General features: G+C 41.3%; 1 protein-coding gene across 1 annotated transcript in view; it reads right to left on the bottom strand.

Moving 5' to 3' along the window:
* Positions 1–17,054, bottom strand: part of MARCHF6 (membrane associated ring-CH-type finger 6) — a 2,699,933-nt gene that overhangs the window by 1,488,932 nt on the left and 1,193,947 nt on the right. The gene's annotated exons all lie outside the window — the stretch shown is intronic.

Consider the following 17,054-nt stretch of genomic DNA (forward strand, 5'->3'; position numbering starts at 1 on the left):
GTTTCAGCAAGAAAGCACATTTGTATAACAACTTGTAACAGTAGATGTTCCTGATAAATGTTGCAATATTCCTATACTATGGGGTTACCTCATCAAATAAGCTAGATGTTCGATCAGGGTACCAAAGCCAAAAGCTTCCATATAGCTATATGCCCGATATATGCCCTAAACCAATGGGTGTAACGGTATATAAGTGGATATGACATGTCAAATCCTCAGTCTATCTCACTTTTAGTCCAAACAAAAGGGCTTACACCTGGTCTGTTCTTCTCTTGGTGGTTGGTATCACCTTTGCCTTTGTTTACTCATACTAGTGCCCTGTTGGGAACCTTCCTTTTCTTTGTATTTTCATGTTTTAATCTGCTACATGTTAGCTAACGGATAAGAGATTTTCATAGGCAGCTTCCTTATAAGGATCTCATCTCCCAGTGTCTTAATTTACATAGGGCCAAACATGACTAGATGAACTGCCAGATTTGTTAGTCATTTATCCTGACATCTTTCCTCTCTTAATATCTATTCAGACACTTGGTGCTGTACCTGAGAGATCCACTACTGTAATTCACTTTTCAGAAAAGTAGAGAGCGGAGTGCCCATGACCAGTGTAACAAACATATATTCCTTGTCCCTCATTGTGTCTAGATGTGCCGACAAAACTGTTATAAAATGTGTGGTATCTTAATATCCTAGGATACAGGCTCAAAATGGGTTTTAAAGCACAATCAACCCATACCGAAACATTTTCAGTCACATGTGACATGTTATGTCATGAACCTAAGAATAGTGGTAAGAGAGGTCCTGAGATAAAGTAGTCAGGGACTTTTCCTTGCTATCATTGTGAAGCTTGTCAATACATTCTGCAAATGAATATCTACAAGCATCCTAAAACATGACAGAATTATTTCTTTAATGGTTATGCTGATTGTAGAACAAAGAACCATGTGTATTTAGCAGTGTGCCAGAGCTGTGATTCATATTACGTGGGAAGGACAAATTGTATGTTGAAAAACAGGATACTTGAGCATATTTAGGATATTAGACTACAAAATGAACATAATGCTTTATATCAGCATATTAAAGTGAATATGGGGCACACATTTTTATTTATGGTATTACTAAGCATTAACAGTACTTTTAGGGGAGGAAATATTTTTAATGACACAGTGTGTGCAGAAACTAGATGGATAATTAGACTTGGGGCTGATAAACCCCCAGGCTTGAATGCTGAAATTCCTTTAAAACCCATCCTTAGAAAAAGGAGGGTGAAATACCGATGTCTGATTGGTTGCTGAGTATTTTAAATACCTCTCTTTTGTCTGTTATGCACTATCTGATGAGGGGCTTGTTAGCTTGAAAGGGCTCAAAAGTGCACTTTTATTGGCATTTTATTGTTTTAATAAACTTTTTTTTATAGTTTCAGCTTGGTGTCTCCTGCTTGCTGCATTTTTTTAAGGCTGACAAAATACGAAATTCAGCCCCATTGTCAATCTCGGCATGCCTGTAAACAGCAGCTTTTCTGCTCATCAAATTAACTCTGGTATGGTTTAGCTGGCAGCCTGAAATGCATTCACATTTTCAATGCAATAATTTCAATTACTACTAGCACTGCTTTAGGTAGGTACAATATTCACTGCAGGCATTTCAAAGAGGCCAGTAAACATTTCAGTTTTTCTCTATTAGTTTCTAACGAAATTACAGTTGGCTGCAAAAATAATGCCTTTTTTGTTTTTAACAAACATCTGAAGTTGTAACAAATCCCAAAACGCCTACAAACTATTAAAAGCTTTGCAAAATGAGGTCTCCTGTCCCAAGCCACAATGCTTCTACTGGGAGTGGCGTCTGTTTGCAATTTTATTTATTTATATTTATTTGTTGACTGGGAGTGTCCGGCTGGACGTAGGTCCATTTTCAGCGGAGGCCCGGGGAGAAAAGCTCCTCAGTTAAAACAGACAGTAGTTACATTGGATTACATAGTGATTAACAATTTACATAGCAATTACTTACAACATATTTACAGATGAAGAACATAGTACATCAGTAGACAACTAGAATCTTTATCTGTGAAGTACATAACAGACATTAACAAATGTTACAATAAGAAGTTCCTGCTGCATAATAAGTACTAGGTTTATGAGCATCTGAGCTTGCTATAATCAAGGCAGTTAGTGGAGTGGAAAGAAAGGCAGTGGTTGGATGGGGTGGGTGATATTAAAAGTGGGAGTTGCAAGGGCATAGCCAGCATGTTTTTAGGTTTGCTTTTAGTACAGTTTTGAAGTGGGTGCATGATGTTATGGAGGTAATTGTGGATGGGAGGGAGTTCCATAATTTGGCTATGGCGCAAGAGAATAGTGCTTCACCAGCAGAGTTATTGGCTTTAGTGACCTGCAAGTGATTTTTGTTGCCGGATCTTAGTGGTCTGGTGTTTTTATTTTTATATAATATAAAAATATAAAATTAAAATATACAAAATAAAAAATATATAAAAATACATAAAAATATAGCAATATTTTTACTAGGTGCCATCCTGACTACTTTGTTTGAAGTCAACAGTATCTTCAGATTAATTTTTGCTGTAAGCAGGATTAAACATCACCCTGCTCCACTTCAAGTACTTATTTTACATACTTCTGATCTTCACACTTTTAAAGCTGAATGCTAGTTTACTTGCTCTACTTACATCTATTGCTATTTCTAATGTCAAATTCCTTACACAGTTACTGGTCTGACCTGATCATTTCAGATTACACACACAATTATCTCTGATCAGAGAACCGCTTAAGTCGCCAAATTCAATCAAATGTAACCATTTGATGTCCTACATACTGATCAATGCTGTGGTAGCCTTGGGTATATTGGTTATACAACCTACCAAGGTTGTAGCAGCCGGTCAGCTTTCAACACTTGAGGGTAATTTCCACATAACTAAGCTGTCAAGCAGATCAACTATACAACGAGAGTTAGCCATGTCCTTTTGCTGATGCTGGAGTCCCCTTACTGGGCAAGGCTGAGTTACTCGTCGGCCCAGGGAGAAGGAACAGGGAAGGTTTTCCTGCTGTGCCCATCCTTGCGGAAGCAGCAACTGCTGCCATAAATAAAAGGGTGGGCCCCATTTTTCCTGCCAAAAAAACAGAAAACCAAGCATGTATCTACTCCTTTTCAAATTTCTTTGGATAGGAGCAGTTTACTGGGACTGTCAAGATTTAATTCAGGTTGCTCAACTTTCTTGTACAGTAGTTTCAAGTAAAGTAAAGAGGAATTCCTCTTTTCTTAAAGAGACTCAAGATTCCAAATCTGAACAGGAAGATCCAGGGACAGATTCAGGGTAAATCCTCAGATTTCTAATTCATACTCAGATGAGAGCTCAGTTTGATTTTCCCTATCAGGGTTTCTCTTTGTCAGACTGTTGCTAGAACGTCCCAGTACTTTCAGAGTAAGAACACTGAGATTTCTCAGTCCCTTAGAAAATACTAAGAGTTGTTACTTAAGAATTTTCTAGAATCTATGCACATACCTCCCATCCTGTCTGCTTTACAGGATGTACCACACCACATAGGTGGTAATCCATTAAGTACAGAAGAAGTAATTAGGGACCTGGGGACCCAAGTTGATAGCAATCTCTCATTTGACAACCACGTGGCCAAAGTGGTTAGAAAAACATTTTATATAGCCCACCTAATCATGAAGGGATCCACATCTAGATCAGGGGAGGTCATTGTGCCTCTTTACTCATCCCTCATCAGGCCCATAATTGAGTACAATGCCCCTTTTGGGATGTACCTCACCAGACACCTGCAGCAACTGGAAAGACCCCAAAAGTACCTCACCAAGAGGATCAAGGGGCTCAAACAGATGCCATATGCTGCTCGGTTAAAGAAACTCCAGCTCTACTCAGCGGCATACCGCCTTTTCAGAGGCGATCTGTGCCTGATGTATAAAGCCATGTCCAACCCAGAATTAATGGACATGCTGCACCTCAGAAAATCCAAATCCCATCGAGCTACGCGCTCGAGAGACTTGAACCTCAGCACTGAGATAAATAGGACATGCTGGAGGGACAGATTCATAACCCAGAGGCTCCCTTCACTCTGGAATAAAATCCCAGTCCAGGTTAGGCAGAGTCCCTCATTGACTCTCTTCAAGAGGAATCTTGAGTGGATGGGAGATCGTAGGTTTACCCCGGGTATCACTTCTGTGTCACTGTTAGACAGAGGCACAGTATACTAACCTCGAAAAAGGGCATAGCAAAATAAATTTAAAATGGGTGGCGAAAGTCAAACACATTCTGGCTAGGCTTATAAATGCCCTAAGGCATATAGCCTAGTATGAACCTATGTGTCTTACTGCCTGCAATTTTCCTGATAGTCAGCCAGCTATCCCTAAAAAGGCAGCCAAGCAAGTATGAAGTTCATAGGCTCATAGGTAGATACTAGGCTATCGGCCCAAGGGCTGAAGTAAGCCTAGCCAACAAGGTTCCCTGACTTACGCCACCCAAGACAGTTAATTTCCTGTGCCCCTGTCAAGCAGAGCCACAGAAGTGATCCCCAGGGTGTATTTCCTATTTCCCATCCACTCATCAAGATTTTTCTTGGAGTGCTAATGAGGAACTTAGCTTGACATAGATGGGTAGCTTGTTCCAGAGTATAGGAAGTCTCTGGGACAGGAATCTCTCTCTCCAACAGGTCCTGTTTATAGTGCTGACAAGGTTTAGGTTCCTAGAGCATGTAGCTTGTAAGGATTGGGATTTCTTTACGTTTCGCATGTCCAACAGCTCTGGGTTTAACACAGCTTTATATGTTAGGCAGAGATCTCCTCGGAGTAGGCGATATGCTAAAGAATAAAGCTGGAGATGGAGACAATCAGCATAGGGCATCTATTTGAGGCCAGTACTAGTCTTAGTGAGGTACTTCTGTGGCCTTTCCAGCTGCTGCATATGTCTTGTGAGGTACATTCCAAAAGGGGTGTTTACTTTATAATGGGTCTGAGTGCTGAGTAGAGGGGAACAATGCCCTCTTTTCCTGGATGAAAACTTTTTGTGATGAGGTGGGCCACACAGGATTTCCTAACTACTGTGGCGATGTGATCAAAGGAGAGACTACTGTCCACCTGGGTCCCAAGGTCTCATCACACATTCAGCATTAAGTAGACTGCCGTTTATATGGCAGTTCATGGGTACAGAGTTTTTACCAAAATGGATGACAATGCACCTTTTGGCACTGAGCTTGAGGCCATGTCTCTGAAACCAGGCATCTGTCTCAGCAAGGCCCTTCTGTAGGATGTCCACATCATTTGGGGACTCTACTATGGCTCCTAGTTGGCAATCATTTGCAAACTTCGTTAGCCAGAGGCCTTCTGTGTTAGCCTGTACTTCAGAGTAGATACCAAACAGGAGAGCTCCCAGGACTGAACCCTGTGGTACTCCACTTGTCAATGGTTTTAAGTCAGATTTGGAGTCTGCAACTTTTACAGTGTGGGTTCGGTCAGTGAGCCAGTTGGCAACCCATCTTGTGATGTAGGGATTTATAACTACTTTAGTGAATTTAGCTATAATTCCAGAATGGGAGATTGTGTTGAAAGCCTTGGTGAGGTCAAGATAGGCTGCGTGAACCACCTTACCCTTGTCTACTGCTTTGGTGACTGCCTCAAAGATGTCAATCGGGTTCAGAAGGCATGATCTGCCTTTCACAAACCTGAACTGGGTGAGGTCCAGAGTTTGGAGGTTACCAATGTCATTGTTTATGAGTTCCATGATAATACGTTCCATGGCCTTGCAAACCAGGCTTGTCAGGCTAATAGGGTGATGGTTCCCAGGATCTGTGGTGGCTCCCCCTTTGTGGGGTGGGATAACTGTTGCTGTGTGCCCTTCAGTGGGCACAAAGCCTGACTTGAGACTATGACTGAACATGGTGCTTAGATGGGGAGCCAGTTCATTCTGATGTTAGTGTAAAACGCAGCCTGGGATTTTGTCCGGTCCCACGGAAGCTGTGTTTTTGGCTTTAGAGAGTGCAGATTTTACCTGCGTAGTTGTGATTACAGGGACTCTGCATTCTTCCTGTATAGATATGGGCCCTTTAGGGGGTGAGAGGGGGGGTAAAGTCAGCACTGAATATCTGCCAGGACGTTGGCAACATCAGTTGGTTCTGTAATTTTCATGCAGTTGTGCTGCAACTCAGAGTAGATCTGGGTGCTGCCATTGAAATTCTTGACATAGCTATAGAATGCTTTGTGGTTGTCCCTAGAATCATTGGCGATTTTGTTTTCGCAGCTAGCTTTGGAGGATCTTATAAGGGATCTCAGCTCCTTACTGAGCCTGAACAGGGAACTCCTCCACTCATGGGATTTTACTCTGTTTTGCAACAGTTTCTTCCTTCTGTTGTAGAGTTTGTTTATGGCAGAGGACCACCAGGTTGGCTTCCTTTTTTTGGAGGATAGCGTCTTGGTTCTGTTAGGATCCATGCACTTATGTAAGTGCTTGTATAGAGTGCATCTGTGTAGGATTCAGCAATAGTAACTGTATTGTCCACCTGCATGGGTGTCTTGAAATTCGCCACTCCTGTCTTAAGAAGCATGAAGTTGGCTTTGGAGAAATTTTTTACCGTGATTTCCTTTATGGGGGTGGGGGGGGCGGGATGTGGATATCTAGGGTGATTAGCTTATGGTCAGATCTGACCAACAAGGAGTTGACTTCAGGTATGGAACACCAGTCACTCATGTTGGTAATGACTAGGTCTAGGATACTGTTGCCCCTGGCGGGGGTGTGGATAAGTTGATCCAAGGCATTGGAATTTATTAATTCCAGAAAGTGTCAAGCGAAGTTGGTACATTAGTAGTTTTTCCAGTTAATGGTGGGGAAGTTGAAATCACCCATTATTAGGGTGTTTGGTTGAACCCTAATATTTTTCAGTACATTAAGAAAGGAGGAGTGGAATCCTGGGGCATGGTGGGGGATCTGTAGCAAGCTACAATTTGGATTGCAGTTTTGCCCAGAGTTAGTTGCACTTGGATAACCTTGGATGCATTATGCTGAGCAACTAGCCTGGAGGTGTGGATATCCTTAATGAATATGGACACGCCTCCGCCTTTGGTATTCCGGTCCAGGTTAGGTGGCCGAAAAGTGTGGTATGCGTTACAGCCTGGTAATGCAGGGGTGCTCTCTGCAGCCTTGAACCAGGTCGCAGTCACTGCACAGATATCTCTGTTCTCTATTTTTAGGAGTGCCTCCAGGGAGTGCATTTTGAGATTTAGACTTCTAGCATCAAGTAGCATTTCCCTCAGTTTTTGCTTGCCTGTTCCTGTTACGGTGGTGAATTTCTCATTTGAACCTTGCCTAAAAAAGGCACTATAGGGGCAGCAAGAGCTTTAGCAAGTATCCAGAATCCCAGGGGTGACAGGTGCAGGCCATCTCTGGCAAAGCATTGCGGTCTGTCGACCATGTAGTCCCAGGCAGACAAATACTAGATCCCCCTAAAATGACACCAGAAGCTTAGCCAATTGTTGAAGTCAATCATTTTGTTCTTGTACTGTGGTATTATTCTGGGTGATTGCAGGATGATACTCACGGCTAGGGTCATACCTGCCTGGGCCACAAGATCGGAAAGCTCTTCCATGCCTCGTCATGTAGTCCAGGGAGGTACGTCTCGGGTCATTCACACCAACATGAACAATGTTTGAGTCATATTTGCACTTGTTGTGGAGGGACCCGAGTGCGTGGATTATGTGTCGGATCCTGGCACCAGACAGGCAGCTGACAGTAGCCTTCTCCTTGTTTAGCCTGGTGAGTGAGACATCAGTGTGCCTGACTATAGAGTCACCTATGACTAGTGTGTTGGGTACGTTTTGCCTTATGGGCTGTGGTTGAGTAGCACACAAGTCTGTGGGCTATGTGTCATTTGGCTAGTGTTTGGGGGTGAAGGTTGCTTGCGTTTCTGCTTTGGAGATGCCTGTTGCTTGAGCAGATTTTTATTGAAAGCCTCCGCGAATATTTGTGTGTTTCTATGTGTGGATTTTGGTGGTGTAAGTTTAGTGGGACTATGATGAGCGCTGTGTGGTGCAAGTATTTACCTTCTCCTCTTGACTGTCAAGTTCAGTCTTGGTTGGAGAGAGCTTTACCTCCAGTTTGGCTAGATAAATGCATCTCACAGGTTGTGTTGTTTGGTGGTAGGAGGAGAGGGTTGTCTGTGTACGAGGCAATTGCTACATTGCCCCAAGATGCCCAGATACATTAGATAGACAGGCGAGAACACTGGGAGCTGACCCTTGGACATGCCTGAATAAAAAAACTACTTTCCTCTAGACAAGTGAGGAGAGTATAAGAGCCGTTTTTCTCTAAGCAAGTGAGGAAAGCAAGTACAAAAACTGTTTTCCTCTAGGTAAAGAGGAAGGTTGAGTGCTGTCGTAATTTGTAGCTGATTTGGTGCTAACAAGTTCTGAGCATGAATAAAATTCAAGTGCTAAAAATAAGAATCTGCACCTGGATCTTGTGGTAAATAGGCTACCTAGTGCTTACCACTCCCATTGATAAGCTAGAAGGCTTCCCTCCAACACAGAAAGGCTTGGGGGGGGGGGGGCTCAATTCCTCAGTCTTTTAAACTTTGGTACACTATTCACAAACCTGGCCCAGCAGCTCTAGCCCTTAGTTAATTCCACTGCCACCAAGCACTTAGTAAATTCCAATCCTACTACTACTAATGGAAAAATTACTGATGGATATGGGGGGAAAAAAGGTGCATTCTGCAAATTTGATTTTCAGAATTTTAAATTGTCAAATTCATACATTAAAGTCTGTGACAAATTATAAAAGTGTCTTGAAAGGAATATTTTATTTACAGTTTCTTGTGAAGAAAAATATGCTTTAAATAACTTTCTTCTGTTGCACAAGTCACTACTAGTTGGTTGCAGTATATGCATGACTCTGGTGATGCTTCTTCCAGGGCTATGGCTACTGGTACGATTTAAGAAGGATTGCTTGGATGCATTCTCAGAACCTTCCACACATTGTAAAAATGAGATTTTAAATACTCCCTAGGATAGAAATTTAGTGTTTGGCCACTGTGCTGCAGAGATGATCAAAAAGTGTGGCTAAAGGGGCAAGTTGATCCACAGAATCTCTAAGATTTTCCACCTTCCTTTTCTCCTCATCAAATTCTGACAAAAATAGAATAAATAGCCTCAAAAGAATTCAGGTAAATAGACGCTTAAGAAGAAATGGCAAAGGTGTTCCAAGAAGAAGTCTCGAACCTCCCAAAACCAAGGACAGTCCAAACAAACTTGAATGAATATTCAAACTTTGTAACCCCCCTCCACCCTGGCCCTTTTTCTCTTCCAGAAAATCTGAATCTACAATTTTCTTTTTGGCAAGGCACTATTTCAGACAAATGGGTTCTGAAAATCATTCATTAAGGTGGCAGTTTGATGAAATTCCTCACTCCTTATCCTACAGACCAGACTTTTATTCCACGTGTTCATCACATGCTCTACCAAGAAGTGATAGAACCAGTTCCTCCTTCACAAGCAGGCAAGGATGTTCTTAGCATCAAACTGTTTGGAAACCAGGTCTGGATCCTTCTTTACTAAACCTGTTTGTGATCGTGCCCAAACTGAAAATGTTGTCACTTCACAATCTGTTAACTCTTCTTCCTCTTTCATGATTCCTGGTAGCACTTGATTTATAACAAGCGTATCAAACTGTTTATCAAGATTTCAGAGGTTTCATAAAGTTGTGTGTCTGGATCATATCAATTCTCTGCCATAATCTTTGGACTATCCACTGCACCAAGAGTCGTCACAAAGTGTCTAGCTCCAATTATAGCTCATTACAGGCTACAGAATATCCACATTTATCCATATTTAGATGCCCATCTTTGCAGAGTCTTTTTCAAAGTGTCAGGAAGCTCTCTTGGATGTCTTACACAAACCGAGTCCAAGACAACATTTAAAACAGTCTCACTCCCTCACAGGATTGTGCTCCTACACATTGCAGTTAAAAGAGCTTTTTTCCACAGGAAAAATAGATCTTTACTTAAATCTATTTATACTGTTTTCCACTTAGACTTAGGTCACTGGTGGGGAATACCTCTGAATATTTGGTCTCATGGCATCTATGATTCTCAAGACATCCCTGACAAGAATACACATTAGAAAGATGCAGTGGTGTCTGAAATCTCTTTGGTACCCCATCAACACCTCTCATCTCTGCAGATCCCAGTGCTATGGTTTGTCAGAAGAGAAATATTTTGGTGGAGACAGCAGATAACCTTAAAACCAGTCTCCCCCTCTCCCTCCCTGCGACAAAGTAGTCAGTCACCAGAGATGCTTCAGACTTTGTTTGGGGAGCAGTTTCTGGATTGATAAAAGTGCAGGCAGTGAGAGACACTGCAGACAGACACAAGAACATAAATATCAAGGAGATGTTTAAACTGAAGAGGTCCTGGGTACAAAAAATGGTTCAGAGATCAAACTGCCTTCAAGTTGTTATAGTCAATATCACCATCACGTGGAACATCAACAAGCAAGGAAGAACCAGAGCGTACCCCCTTTGCAGGCTAGCCATCTTAGCTTGGGATATAGCTTTATTGCAAAATAATCAAAACAGGAAATAAGGGTTAACAAGTTGTGGAGAAAGCATTTTAAACTTAGAAACCATCATAAACTGATTAAGGAAAGAAAGATCCAGAAACGGTCACCGAGAATCTTCTTGTAACATCCTGGAATAAAAACATTCCCCCTAAATGAGGATATGTGAAAGATTCTATGACCCACTGAACAAGCACATGCCGAATGACAGGATGGAAAAAGCATCTGGTCTGGCAGCTGAGGAAGAATGCCCCAAAATAGAGGGAGATGCTCCTACTCCCATCTGTAACCTTGATGAAGTACTCTCAGAACTCATCTATCTAAAGCAAACTTGTCAGAGAGAAAGGAGATTCATACCTTCTGTAAGGATTAAAAGACTGGTATGGGGTGGAAATCTTTCATATAGCATTCATACTTAGACTGCCCTTTGTCCTTTGTTCGGGGGGGGGGGGGCACTCCTGCCTTTTTTTCTTTGGAGCCTCACTGCCATCTTTTTAAACATTTGTTTCCAACAGCCTGGGACTGCTTAGTTTCGGTTAAAAGAAAGTTGTGGAGGGAACAATGAATTCCTTAGCAAAATTTGAGGGGGGAGGGCTGGAAAGCTCAGAGATCCCTTGAACCAAATTTCCACACACGTACTTTTTGATGACCTCTGTACCAGGGAATCCAAAAACAATTCTTTATCCAAGGAAGAATTCAAACTCTTATTTTTGATATCCTTCTGAGGGAGAATTCAAAATTTCATTTTTGACATCCTCAAGGAGGCTTTGAAACGCAGTCAGCCAAACCTCCTCATAACAGTTCCACTGCCAGCAGCCCTAGAAGTGGCATCATCAGAATAAGCACATTTCAAACAAATGATAGTCACACAAGTGATAGAAAACAAGCAGCTACATAAAGCAGATACCTCCTCACAAGAAACGGATGTAAAAATATTCGTCATGTTTTTAAAAGATGTAAGCCTAAGTTTCAACACATGAGCTGGACAGTTGAAATCTCTAAAAACAAGTGTTGCAGAATACACCTTTCCCCTAAATTTAGCAAAATGAGATGGAGTAGTATTAACTATGTTTTGCAGTAGGTGCAGTCACTAAAACAATAAGTGCTAGCTCACATCTGGGATGAGTATAGACAAACTTGCAAGAGTGAGGCACTTTATAAAGGCTATCTGTATTCTTGGGGGCATCAGTCTAGCTGCCAGGGAAACAGCAGGCTACGACAAACTTTTCACAAACACTGAATTTCTCATCTCAGCAGGACGCACTCAAACATTCAATATACTGGAATGCTGATCTTGCAGCAGGAAATGTTTGCATGCAAGACAATCTTCTTAAAATCTACCTCACCTACCAACGCAGCCAAAAATGCCAGTAAATTTAATAACCTAAAAACAGTGGAAGTCTATTTCACAGCAGTGACAAAAAACTAGCACCACACAGTTTAACAAGCACTAGCACTGCAAAATCACACCAGCAACTAAATGGAGGACAACTATGCAACAAATTCAAGAAAACATCAAAAATAATCTCACTTAACCTGAAAAATCAGTTCTAGAAGGAATGAAGTTACATTTGCAAATTCTAAGACCAAATAATGGAAGAACTAGCTGAACAACTGCTAAAGGTAACAAATGCCTGGGACCATTAGGGATAAGCAATACTCAACAAAATTTGGCAAGACTGTCATATGCCAGGTATTACAGAGGGGAGAAGAGTTGAACCCTATGTAAAGTAAGGTTCTACTGGGGCTTAGGCAATTATGACATGGCATTAATGTCACAGCAGTACAAGAAATGAAACACACCAGGTTAGGATTTGATATCCCATCTAAAATTTTCATGAATGCTCATTTATGTAATAATAAATTCTTAAAATCAGTCTCTGCTACAGGGAGATCACAAGAGCTGTGGTTTCTATTCCCACACCTGGTTCTTGGATTCACTGGAGCTTGGGGATGGGGGATGGAATCCTTCGGCTGAGATGTTAAACAGAGGTCCCATTTAGATGGCTGTAAAAGAACTGTAGCAGTTATTGAAAAAAGAAAGGGAAATTCTATGGCGCCCTGGCCAAAGTTCCCATAGTCAATACGAGTACCACCTCAGGTCTTGTCGGAAAAGAGGGTACTGGTCTAGTGGGACTAACCCGGTCTTCAATGAGTAAAACGAGTAAAGAAATATACCAACTGTTCCTTTACTGCAACAAACTTTTGAACTAAAATCTCAAATCTTGTATTAATAAATACTTAAGAAAATAATTAAATGTACCATAAATTAAATTTCCAAGTTTTCCCCACATATAAAACTTCTGCTGTTTAACTTTAAAAATGTCTACATTTTTCTTTCAAAACTCTGAACAGTCTACAAATTGACGTAACGTTCTACAATGATCAGTTCACAAGCTGCAAACTTTGTTACTACAGAAGAAATAAAAATTTTCCACAGCATTAATGTATTTATTTTTCCTGCTTCAGAGAGCTTAATGGACAACTAATATGAAATGGTATAATCCAACTCGACAAATCTTTTCTGGGATGGCTGTGGTAACTAAGAAACTTGGCTTAATATGCAGTGGACATGCTCCACTACTAGTTCTTGTTGAATTACAACATAATACACATACGCTAACTCTATTTCAAGATGACCTTCAAATTTGTTTCAGATGCTTGGTTTCTCAGTTTATGTCCATTTTTTTACAGGCTGACAGTATGCATTTTCAGCCAAGGAATAAAAAAAGATGATCCAATGGGCAGTAATAACTGTAAAAACTCAAAAATATTTACAAAAAATAGCTGAAAAAACATACAGGATTAGACCGTATTTTCTATATAAAACCCTACCTTATAGCCACTCAGACAACAAACAATTTTCCTTACTGCAGCCCATTAATTCCAAGTTTCTTCCTCTACTACTATGGTGATAGTACTTAGAATCAATAAGTTTTGACAGCCTACTTTAAAATGTGCATGCTCCTGCAAGGATGGAAACTTCCAGGTTTCAGGGCAGCAATAAAAGATACCAGAAAAAGTATCCAAAGTCTTCTGCCAACTACAGAGGATTCTATCAAATAAGAATGAAGCAAAATCCCCCCTTTCCAAAAAAACTCAGTGGTGAACTTGCACTCATAGGGGCCACATGGCAGAGAATTAGTTAATTCAGGTATGCAGTCAATGGTTGCCAAAAAGGGATAAATAACCAAAGCAAAATGGGCACATATGCAACAGGCTCTGACCTTTGCACCGCAACCTGCGACTAACTGCTTAAGGGGGCTCATGTTCAGCCACCCACCTTAAAGCATTAAAAAGTCCCTTAAATACAATGCAAGCACAGTGATGGGGGAAAACCAAGCCCGTGTGAGGAGCAGAGGTTCCAAGACTCATTATGACAAAGGTTCACCCAAAAAGTGCAAAGTGGGATGAAAGAATGAGGATTACTCTGGGAGCCTTAGAGTGCATTTGCATATGACCAGTGTGAAATTTTGTGGTTTGCTGATTTCCTGCATCTGTTGAGACTTGAGTGCATTTATCCATCCAAGCTAGATACATACTCTCCGAATTGCACTTTATTCTTATTTCAAAGTGCTGTTGATGTGCTGCACGTTTCATACTTTAAAAGGGCTGTTGTATTAATTGCTACGTTTCTGCACTTATGCATGTTTGCAGAAATTTTACTGTTGCAAATGCTGAAGTTCCGGCATCCTGGGCTCCATTTTTAGAGATTTTACAATTAGAAGGTTTAGGTCTGCACTCTAATGGCAGTAAAGGATAAGCTGTCTCCTCTGAGTTTAGGAATTACTGAAGACAGTGTGTTGTGATGAGCCAGAGAGCTATTTTGATTGTGTGCTGATTTTTTGTGCCTATACAAATTCATTGCACATTTGCTGAATGACCGTCAAGCAGCAAGTCAGCAGCACTCTGTACAGGTGCAGGCACCTAGAAAGAATCAGCCTCTCTCATATTTTTTATACATACACACACACACACACATATATATATATATATATATATATATATATATATATACATATATATATATATATATATATATATATATATATCTTCTTTCTGCTATTCCAGTTAGGGGTCGCCACAGCGGATCATCTGTTACCATTTCTTCCTGTCCTCTGCATCATGCTCTTTCACACCAACCGCCTGCATGTCCTCTCTCACACCACATCCATAAACCTTATCTTAGGCCTTCCTCTTATCTGGCAGCTCCATCCTTAGCATCCTTTTGCCAATATACCCAGCATCCCTCCTAAGCACATGTCCAAACCAATGCAATCTCGCCTCTCTTGCTTCGTCTCCAAACTGTCCAACCTGAGCTAACCCTCTAATATACTGACTCCTAATCCTGTCCATCCTAGTCACACCCAGTGCATATCTTAACAGCTTTAACTCTGCCACATCCAGCTCTGACTCCTGCCTTTTTGTCAATGCCACTGTCTCCAACCTATATAACACTGCTGGTCTCACTAGCTTCTTGTAGACCTTCCCTTTCACTCTTACAGGTACTAGTCAGTCACAAATCACTCCTGACACTCTTCTCCACCCATTCCACCCTGCCTGTACTCTCTTCTTCACCTCTCTCCCACACTCACCATTACTCTGAACTGTTGATCCCAAGTACTTACACTCACCCACCTTTACCAACTCAACTCCATGCATCCTCACCATTCCTCTACCCTCCCTCACATTTACACACATATATTCTGTTTTAGCCCTGCTAACCTTCATTCCTCTCCTCTCTAAAGCATATCTCCATCTCTCCAGGGTCTCCTCAACCTGGTCCCTACTCTCACTACATATCACAATGTCATCTGTCAACATCATATATATGTAAATATAGGTGTGCTTGATATGGCCAATATTTCAGAATGTTGAAAACCATATGGTCCAGACCATATGATCGACATTTGAAATGTCGACCATATAAACATAAAACACAACAAAATCTTACCTTCACTCTGCACACGCAGGGGCTACGACCCACTGCACCCCCCCCCCCCAAACTTAAATATACCAACTTCGAGATCGCACTAGTGTGGAAGATAAAAATCTTTTCATTAGCAGATGCTGGTTCCGCACGGTCGACATTTCGAATGTCAATCATATGGTCTCGGCCATATGGTCTTCGACATTCTGAAATGTCTATCATGTGAAGGGGACACACACACAAACACACACAAAAGCAACCTCTGATACTGTGTGAATACAGGGCTGCGCTACAAGCATCCCGTTTCTGCATAGAGGAACACTGCAATGTAAGATACACTAAGATAGTAGACATCAGCCAAATAATACCCAAACAAACCTGCTTTAAACCCCCAAACTACCCAGTTACTGTGGTTTGCACACACAGGATTACTGCTTCAATAGTTTAGTCTTAAACATTGTAGTCTGAAACAGGACATATGTAAATCTATTCTTTTTTCCCCTATACAACTTCCATTATAATCCATGGAGTAAACATCTGGACTCGCAGATAAGCAATTTCCACCTGCCTCTGTAGCGAGATGGTGGAAATGAGAATCCTGAGGTAATATTCCAAACACCCAAATATTCAGACAGTGCCTAAGAGATGCAATTATACATTGTAACTGGAAATTAATCTCTCACATACATACTGCCCTACAATTATAAAACAGGGCGTCAGAAACCACACGCCACCATATTCTTCCTACCACTCATGCGAAAGACCAAGCACATGATAGATCCACATATGCAGAGGTTTTTAAAAGTAATCTATCCAAACCCCAAATGCCTCTTAAATGCAGCTACAACCAGAAATCTGAGCAATCTCACAAACATTTTACCAAAGAAATATCCAAGACGACACACAGATTCAACTCATGACATATGAACTTAGTAAGCCCAAAAAGCAAACCCACACAAACAATACTCTAGCCATGGGAGATACCATTGTGAGACATGCAGAGGATCACAAGTAAGCTGCTTATCAGGGGCCATTTTACCACTTCATGCACACACAGTTATACTGGTACTTGTGGTCAGTGACCTATCACTCTGATGTACCTCTCTGGACTATATGAAGAGAAATGATGGAGCTGTCAGACTATACATCCCAAGCTTGTTTGATCAGTGAGCAGCATTCTACCTCCTCTGAGGAAGTAGTCACAGAATAAGCAGAAGATAACTAACTGATTAGGTTGTTGGTATGAAATGAACGAGATAAAGTACTTTTCAGCTTGAGAGGATATGGCTGAAAGACCAAGTTTGCTTTGACAGAGACAGTCTGCACCCGTGTCCTGTAGGCTTTTTAAAGTAGGCTAAAACTTTGTACACTCCCATTGTGCATCCTTTAGGCAATGCCAACCTTCCAAGACTGCAAAACCAACCCAGGATAATCCAAAAGTATTACTGGTCAATGCCTGCAGTCTAAACAAAAAACACTTTAAGCACTAAGAGAACAGACAACTGTGCAGCTAAGGGAACATGGTCTAAAGCCCCTGAGAGCAACCCAGCAGTGC

Source organism: Protopterus annectens, chromosome 3.part0 (genome assembly GCF_019279795.1).
Source record: "Protopterus annectens isolate FY-2018-M chromosome 3.part0, PAN1.0, whole genome shotgun sequence".
NCBI lineage: Eukaryota > Metazoa > Chordata > Ceratodontiformes > Protopteridae > Protopterus > Protopterus annectens.